We start from the raw sequence: 9,546 nt of genomic DNA on the forward strand, positions 1-9,546 counted from the left end.
TACATCTTTTAGCAGAAAAAAAAAGTTTATTATTATTTTTTTTTTTAATGAAAAAGCTGTAACTATGTTTAAGATTGGAGGAGCTAGTGACACTAAAAAGAAATCATTTTCGTCTCTTTCTACAGTTTATATGGTGGCACAAAATGTAATTATATTTACACAGATTCACCTGTCTTCATATTCCTTAGCATCTACCATTATGTACTTATGATCCATATGTTATTTAACCTTTTAATTATGAATCCTAAGATTATCTTAACTTTTTCCCTATTTTTTTTTTAGTTTGGAATAAAAGAGAAACAACAGTAACGTTTGCTTGATTGTTGTTACATCAATTGTAATTTGTTCTTTTTGCTGATCATTTTTCTTTTTTGATGAGCTTTATATAATATTTAAATATTTAAATATATCATAAATAATATACAAGAGTTTTAGTTTTGAAGATGTGTGCAGGGGAGGGGAAACATTGAGTTTTAGTTTTTTCCTATTTTGAAAATTGGGTTCTTTGCTGTTTGTTCTTTGATTATCAGTTTCTTGTTTTCCATATATTATTTCAGAACTGACATATTTATTCATTTATTTTTGAAATCTTTTGGTTTTATTCATTTGTTATTTGGTAGCAGATTGATCTTGTTCTTGATTCTTCTTAAGAGCATTGCTTGAGTTCTTTAGTGTACTAATTTTTTAAGACACTAACACCTTACATATTTGTCTTTTGTTTTTTTCTTTTTGCTCCTCTCACGTTAAAATTGATAAATACTGTTCCAATGTTGAATTTATTTGGAAATTGTGGGTAAAATGGTCATTTTAGTCTCATTCAGACGGTTATTCAGTCAAAAAAACATCCCTAAATAATTTAGAAATTCCATGAGTTGGAAGTTTCTTTGTTTATATACAGTCTTGAACAATGCAATCTTTCTTTTGAAGGAATTCACAAACATGTTTAACCTTTCTCCATTATGAATCTTAAGATCATCTCATTACAAATGCAAATTGTGTATGAGATGCTTGGGGAAAATACACAAACATATGTCTGTGTTTTTCATCTGAAAATTGTCTTCTTGATTCTTCTTTAATGGTTTTTTTCAAAGGGTATTTGATTTTTGAATGGCAGAGGTTTTTGAGTTTCTTGATTTTCATCACATTCTTCATTGTATACAAAGATATTCTTAGAATCTGTAGGCTAATTCATTAAGAATATGCTATGTATGGTTTTAATTTATTTTATTTTGTTGCATGAATGGTTTGATGTATTTTCTTTTGGGGTTACAAATAAACAATATTGGTGTCACTTATATAATAAGCTTAAAGGTTTCTTTTTTACTTAATGAGCTTAATCTGGATAACTATATATGACTGTTTCTTTTTTAGCTTAATCTGGATAGAACGACTTGAACGGGTAAAGCCGAAAAAACTGACTTACGTATTTTTTTGGAAATTGCTGTTAACATGTTGAATATGTATTAGTTTTTTGGAAATTGAGGGTAAAATGGTCATTTAGTCTCATTCAGACGGTTTATTCATTCTAAAAAAGAAACATGCCTTATGTATACAGTTGCTTGGTGGTAAATTGCAGTTTATCTGGTTTGTCCATTCTTATTCACCCCTTTTATTTTCATATTCATGTGCATCCTTTCTATATTATAGCTTTTACATTTATATGTGAATTAATCTTCTTTAAATGTCTTTTACTTTCATAAGATGTTTGCTCAATAGGGATGTTCAGTTATCTTCATATTTTGGTGTGGTTTGTTGAGTATCTCCATTCTCTGATGATATGAGCTTTTGAGGCTAATGTCAGGACACTATGTTTTCTATTTCTTGTGTAGATTAACTCATTAAGAAATTAATTAATATGGTGCAACTTTTAGGTTTTAATCTGTTATATTTTGTTGCATTAAGAAATTGTATTTTTGTTTGTGGGTTACAGATTAACGATAATCAATGTCACTCATATCAGTTTTAGGGGTTGTTTCTTTTTGACTTCACAAGCTTAATGGGTTAAGCACTTAATCACTGGACACCTATATATAACTTTGTTTTTTACTCGATCTGGATAACTATATATGATTGTTTCCTTTTAACCTAATTTGAACATAAGACTTAACGGGTTAAGTTAAAAAGCCTGACTTAATGTATTAAGACACTAACACTTTAACTATTTGTCTTTCTTTTCTTATTTCAGCCCATCTCACGTTAAAATGTTGTTAAAATGATGAACAGGAATGAATTGTTTTGAAAGTAAGGATAAAAAGGTGTTATCTAGTCTCAATTTAAAGGTTTATTCAGTCCAAAAAAACAGCTCATCTGTTTCCATAGTTGATATGGTGGCACATATTGTTCTTTTTGTTGATCTTTTTTTCTTTTTTTTTTGATGAGCTTTATATGGTTTGTTGTAGAGTTGCTTCTGAAAATGATGAGCCTTATAAGGATGTTAAAGCTTCTAGCTCAGTTAGTGGGGGAAAATGTATACCTTGGGTTTCTAAATTTGAAAATAGTAAGTTCTTTTTATCAAATGATGTTGACACCTGCAATATTAGCATTACTACTGAATAATATTTAAATAAATCATAAATAATATACAAGAGCTTTGATTATGAAGAATATGTGTGCAGAAGAGGGGAAACTTTGAGCTTCATAATCAAAGTTCTTCTTTCCATCCACATACTTGAAGGTTTGTTGCATCAAATCGCAAATTGGGTGATGATTATCATTATTTCAAGTTTTTGATTGTTAAAATTGCTATTAAGTGTTTCCTGCGTAATCTTTGTTTGGTCTACCACCTGTTCGATGAAATGCTTCAAAAAAATATACTTTTCGGTTTATCTACTGAAAAGGAACAACCAACACCATGCTTGGATTTCATGTTCCAAGATGAATCACTTCTATTTAGGGGGTGTTTGGATTGGGTTTTGAAGTAGATTATGTGAAGAAGATTTGGAATAATCATATAATTAGATCATTTTTAACAAAAACTGCAGAAATTAGTGCTTACAAGTGATTATGTCATGTGATATCTTAAGACGGAATATGTATACCATGATATAAGTACTTGGTCTTGTTTATTTCTAATAGCATCCTACAATTAATTAAATGTTAGCTCATTGTTGCTATTAATTATATGTAACCAATCATTATTTGAAGATATCTGCTTTTGTATAAATGAAGATGACAACTTAACATGTCACCAGTGGAAGAAAATCAGGTAACATACACTTGAACTTCTTGTATAATTAGAAGGGTTAAATGCAAGAAACAACAACATATTTTTCTTCGATATGCTTATTAATTGTTATAGCATCATACTTTCATTTCTTTCTATTATATTTAAGATATTAAAGATGATTCTTTATTAAATCAATGTAGGAGGTTGTAAACAATTGGATATACTTTGATATGCTTAAGCCATTCATTCCAGTTCTTTTTTCTTGGTCCTTTTATTCTGGTTTCCATAACATGTTTTATTAAGTGTGTGTGCTATCTAAAAGCTTGTGAAGTAGAAAAAATTGTATATGTTCCTTTTTGGTTTCCATAACACATGCATGGTTGGTTGTAAACTTAAGTTCACTTTGTTTTCCCTTCTTATTCAGCCTCTCTATCTTCTAGTTACTAGTTTTCAGTTGGATGGTTAAATCATGACCTTGTTTGAGTGGCTAAGGTTTAGAAGAAAAAAAAAATCTTCCTTTTTATGTTTTTGTAGATGACCTATGTAGTAATATATTTTCATGTTTTTTATAAGCACCCTATTTTCCAATTGTTTTTTTTTCATACATGAGCAATGTAGAGGTGGACGGGGACCAAGTGACTTTTTTTTTAATTTTCACTAACGTTCAAAAAAAAAATCAAAAGTGGACAATAAATATAGGACATGAAGAATATATTTTATGAAATAATTATTTGAAGTTTAGAAATACCGAAAAGTTGAAATTTAAAATCTTGGTTAATATTTGAAAATTTAAAATTTTTAAAAATTAGAAATTTCGACCGCCTAGCTCCGCTTAGACCGATGTTGACCACCCGAATCCACCTAAAGAGACCGCCTACCCAAATTCGTAGGCATATCTTGTCGGCCTAGCACTAGGCTGCCATTTATAATATTGATTTTTATACATTTCCTTATTATTTTGAGATATAAGTAGTTGATTCTCTTGCGTGTTTTTTTTTTTTTTTTTTTTTCATACATGAACAATGTAGAGATATAGTTGTAATATATATATATATATATATATATATATATATATATATATATATATATATATATATATATATATATATATATATATATATATATTTGCTTCTTATTTGGAGATATAAGTTCTTATGTGTGTTCCCTTTTTTCCCACTTGTTTTTTCATACTTGAGCAATGCAGTCTTTGTTGTTATACATTTCATTCATATTTGGAGATATGATTTGTTGATTTTCTTGTGTGTGCATATTTTACTTTTTTTTGAAAACCTTTTTGTTTGTTATTATTATATCGTAATGAGGAAGCCGATTTGTGTTGGTGATTTTCTTTTGATGAAATATCCTAAAAAAATAAAAGTGTAAGCTTTTCATCATTATAATAATTGAAACTCATGCATGTTATTAACTTTTTGCTAATGAACCTTAACATCATCGTATCTTTTTCCGATAGTTGCAAAGGTGCACAAATGCATGCATGTTTACTGTTTACTTAGCTTCAATATTTGTTAAGGCTAAGGGGTATGTGATAAGTTTTACGCGTACAATCCGACGTGAAGGGGTCATTCCATGCATGAACACCGCTTTGTTTTTTGTAATTGTCTAGTGGATTGATTCACGTCATGAGTCTTCACAGACGAATTAAATGGTTTGAACGGTCAATTGACTGTTGAAAGTTAAAAAACTATTGTTACTTTTTTAAATCTAAACCACACCTTATTATCTATTAATACTAACACTTTTATTCATATTTCATACTACAAACACATCTATACCATTCTATACTCTCAACTCTTCATCAATTTACTATGGAACAACATTCAAATGCTCCAAACACCCCAAACACAACCTTTCGAATCACCCAACAATTCGTATGCACATGGTTTATATGTGAACATGTTAACATCCCCAATTCAGCATCAACTTTTATTCACCAACCATCCATTATCCACAAACTACTTCTAACAACCATATCAACCAAAATCTCATCCTTCTTAATTTCAAACTTTCCAACCATAACCTTCTCCACTTCAACCCCAAACTCAAGTCCCATGTTCTAAAGCCCAACTTACAATTGGAGGATAACGACGACGATGAAAGGGTCCAAGAAACTCATGAAATATCTTGTATGCCTAAGAGTTATTATAGAATAATATTGCTAATGACATATAATCATATAGGGTTATACATTATAGGAAGTTAATATTTTGACCACTTTGAGTTACCATCAAGTTTCATCTCAACCAACTAGTTATGTGATTGAGTAAAGCTTACATAAGCATGCCCATGCTTCCTCCAAAACCGTAGCATGTTATGGAGAGGGGACATGGAGTGTTTTAATTGTATAATGCTTTCCTCCATGCTTGTAAGAAAAGCCTTACACTTCCACTTTATTGTCTTGACTTTTGTACATGCTTTGATATATATAAAAGGAAGGCATTAGAAGATGAAAATGTTGTTCTTTTGCTTCATATTTCCTCTCGTCTGGGCTGCCAAATTCCAAGGATAGTATGTTCTCTCCCTCTTTTTTTGTCTTGCAAATGATGCTATAAATGAAGACATATAAGTTGCTTTATGTTAAGACATATTTGGATATGTCTTAATAGCTTATAAGTAACTTATTTACAAGTGAAGAATAACACCTTTGGTGGTTTTATCTTGCTTTGGTGGATACATTATAGATAACTTCTTTTTAAAGTTTTAATGTCATCTTCATCAACTTCCTAATTATCAAAAAGAACCAAAGTCTTTAAAGGTTGTTAACTTCTTCTTTCCTTTGGTTATGTTTTAATCTTTCTAAGACTTGTAAAATGATCTTTGGTGGATTTCAATGGTTTTAGTTTATTAAATTTAAAAATACTTCCATTGTTAATTACATCAATTTTATCACTAAAATGAGACTTTTTTAATAAAAACTCAACAATTGGTATCAGAGCCATTTTTACAAGCTTTATTAGATTATTTTTGAAGTAGATGTTATCTTTGCTTTTGGAAAACATAAATGTTTTTCTTTTTGTAAGAAAATTCATACATATTTTCTATAACTTTAAAATATTCATAATTGTTATTTTTATGATTAGGAGTTTACATGCATCTTTTTAGTCATAAAATTTGTCTTAGAAAAACAAAATATTGTTTTATATAATTGTACATCCGAATCCTTCGAGGTATTTAAATTTATGAATTTTGGATTTTGGGCGGTGCCACGTCGTGGTAAAGGCATCCCACGACGTGGTGAGGGCTGATGTGTCGTAAATTTTAAATGATTGCCACAGTATGGTAGCCTATGGCCATGACGTGGCAGCTGTTTAATGAGAAACCCTAAATTACGGGGTTTGCACCCTATTTAAGGGAATGTGATGGATTGGGTTGCTCACCCTTAGCCTCTATCACACTCTCTTAGCCTCCAAGCAAACCCTAACCTCCATTGTTGCTCTTTAAGTTTTTTGTGTTAATTTATTGGGATTAAAAGAAGGATGTGACTTCTAGACTTGGATTCAACACACAAATCTTCTCACCATCTTATTGTGCATCTTCTGGACTCTTGATAGTCCCCAAGTCCCAAACTTTCTGATCATAGAGTGCTAGATCTTGTATTTTGTCCCATTTCTTCTTGATCTTCTTAGATGGGATGGAGAGACTTCATAAATGTTGCAAATTTATGAATCTCTAGATCATTTGGAGTAGTTCATGGCTTGGATATGAAGTTTGACGGTTGGTTAAGGTTTGTGTCATGCATAAGATTTTGGTCATAAAATCCTATTTTGACCTAAGTTGAGTCCAAGAATTGCATTGGACATGCAAGTCTAAAAAGCATCAATCTTTAGGATGGTTTTGGTGTTATAAGCTCTTATGGAGCAAATGAGCTTAAGACTCAAGGGATTAAGTGGTTCTTGATAAATCCTTGTCATTCTTTAGCCTTTTTGGATATATGACTTGAGATCTAGACCTCTTGGTGGATTTCAACGGATAAAGGTAGCAACTTTATCCTTTTAGACCTTAGAAATGATCAAATCTGGACTTTGGAACCTTTGGAATTGGAGGATTTAGCTTAACTCATTAAGATGTTTTGGATCCAGTTCCCACGACGTGGCGACTAGGGGATTCGTGTTTGTTTTGTCGTTTGAAGGCCACGGTGTGGCCAAGGATGGCCACGACATGGAGGGTCAATCTTGACCGTTGACTTTGACTTTGACTTTGACCAAGATTTGTCTAAGTTTGACTTAGGGGTATTTTGGGTATTTTGAGTTGTAGTATAAGTTTTCGTCACTGTTATTTGTAAAGGTGACCAATAGCGTGGTTTTCGGAGTAGTGTGTTGTTTTAGCTTTTCGTCTGTTTGTAAGGTGAGTCTACTTACCACCTTAAGTGGGTCGAAGGCACCAAGGCTAACCCACTGTATTGTATGAGTAGAATGCATGTTGGGTATTTTGAGTTGTAGTCTAAGTTTTCGTCATTGTTATTTGTAAAGGTGACCAATTGTGTGGTTTTCGGAGCAGTGTGTTGTTTCAGCTTTTTGTCTGTCTGTAAGGTGAGTCTACTTACCACCTTAAGTAAGTCGAAGGCACCAAGGCTAACCCACTGTATTGTATGAGTAGAATGTATGTTGTTGTATGATTATGACTGATGTGATTGTATGATTTATGTATGGAGCTAATCTGGGCTCGGAGTCATTATGGACTCAATATTGATACGGACCAGGGGGTTGATTTGGACCCAACACAACTAATTAGTGTTATTTTGGGTAGGGGTGTTCAAAAATATCCGTATCCAAAATTCCGATCCTAAATTCCGAAATCCGAATTATCCGAAAAATCGGATATCTGAAATTTCGGATATCCAATTTTTCGGAATCAGAATTGGATAGTGCTTTTCAGATTTTTCGGATAATTCGGATATCCGATATCCAAAAATTTTGATTTTATTTTATACATTATTTGTTATTTTAGTCACATGTCTTATGATATGAATTTTAGTAACTAAAACATGTTGATAATACCCTTAATTAAATACCTATATTACTTCATATGCCTTTCTAATTTAAAAATATGTATTTTTAACTTAAAAACTTCATATGTTTTTCAAATTTTAACAAGATTTCAAATTTTTGGATATCCGATTTGGTATCCAATTCCGTATCCGAAATTTTGGATATCCGAATTTTTGGATATCCGGTTATGAACACCCATAATTTTGGGTTGATACGGACCTGACAAAGCCACGTGCTGTTATATTATATGTATGATATATGTAGTATTTTGGGAAGCTCACTAAGCTTGTGCTTTCAATTATGTTTGTGGTTTCAGGTACTTCCGATACAAAATGGAAGGGCCCGACATGATGACAGCGCATCCACCCATGTTCCTCATTTTCTAGCCGCGCTGCATTGCTGACATGGAGAATGCTCAGCCGACGAGCTTTTGACCCGAGGAGGCAAAGGTAGGGTTTGCATCATGCTTATTGAGGGACCGGGCTCGTGGCTGGTGGGATGAAGTTGGTCGAGCTGTGGGGAATGCAACTGTGGCAATCATGACTTGGGAGGAGTTCGTTATGAGATTTCATAGGGAGTTTGCACTGACGATCGAGGTGCAACAGCTGGTGATGGAGTTTTAGGACCTTCGCCAGACTACTGAGACTATGGCGAAAATTACCAATGAGTTTAGGGATAAGGCTCTTTTGGTTCCGCAGTACGCTACAGATGAGGAGATGAAGAAGACGAGATATCATGATATGTTGAGGGAGTTCGTGAGCTTCTCGAGGTGCAAGACTCTAAATGATATGATTGAGAGGGCATGTGAGCGGGAGATTGAGTTGGAGCTTCAGTCGAAGCGCAAGCCGGAGCAGGTGAACATGATCATTCTAGACACCTCTCCCGTAAGCAGATCAGTCGGTATTATGACTTGGAATTACTGGTAAACCTTATTTATAGGTTCATAATAACGACTTATGACTATAAATATAAGTTACAATGAAAAGACTAGAGTGTAGCTTAACTTATAAATGTTCTTCTTGACAAAAGTTAGGAAATTGCACTGGTAGAACTTCTACTCGCTAGCTACTACTACTTCAGGGATTGCATGGCATCTCTGAACGCTAAAACTAAGAGAAAATTGGCTAAAAGTCAAAGGAAGTCGAGAGGAATGAATTTAAGAGTTGTGAATGTCTAATGGGGGCTGAAGCTCTATTTATAGCCAAATTTGGGATGTGTTACGTGCAAAATGGGTGCACGTCACACATTTAAAGGTAACGTCTCCCCAACCATTTTGTGCCACGTGTAAGACTCTCCGTGGTCCGCGTTTTCACCTTCTAGAAGCGCGTGTCGCGCGGAGCGCAAAACGTAGAATTGTAAATTTCATAACTTCTT

The 9,546-nt window shown here is 32.8% G+C and overlaps 1 long non-coding RNA gene across 8 annotated transcripts in view; it reads left to right on the plus strand.

The window, feature by feature from the left end:
• LOC145047714 (uncharacterized) overlaps positions 1-3,494 on the plus strand; it is a 45,633-nt gene extending 42,139 nt beyond the window's left edge. For 3 of the 8 annotated variants that reach the window (XR_013682345.1, XR_013682348.1, XR_013682349.1), the window contains 2 exons: positions 2,186-2,241; positions 2,400-2,665. This is a non-coding gene — a long non-coding RNA (uncharacterized LOC145047714). Of the gene's footprint in view, positions 1-2,185; positions 2,280-2,399; positions 2,666-3,144; positions 3,206-3,366 lie in introns of those variants that run through there. The other 5 variants (XR_013682351.1, XR_013682352.1, XR_013682346.1 and 2 more) reach the window with 4 other exon arrangements.
• Positions 3,495-9,546: the final 6,052 nt, after the last annotated feature.

The sequence above is a fragment of the Lactuca saligna genome, chromosome 5, assembly GCF_052625555.1.
Source record: "Lactuca saligna cultivar CGN05327 chromosome 5, ASM5262555v1, whole genome shotgun sequence".
Lineage (NCBI taxonomy): Eukaryota > Viridiplantae > Streptophyta > Magnoliopsida > Asterales > Asteraceae > Lactuca > Lactuca saligna.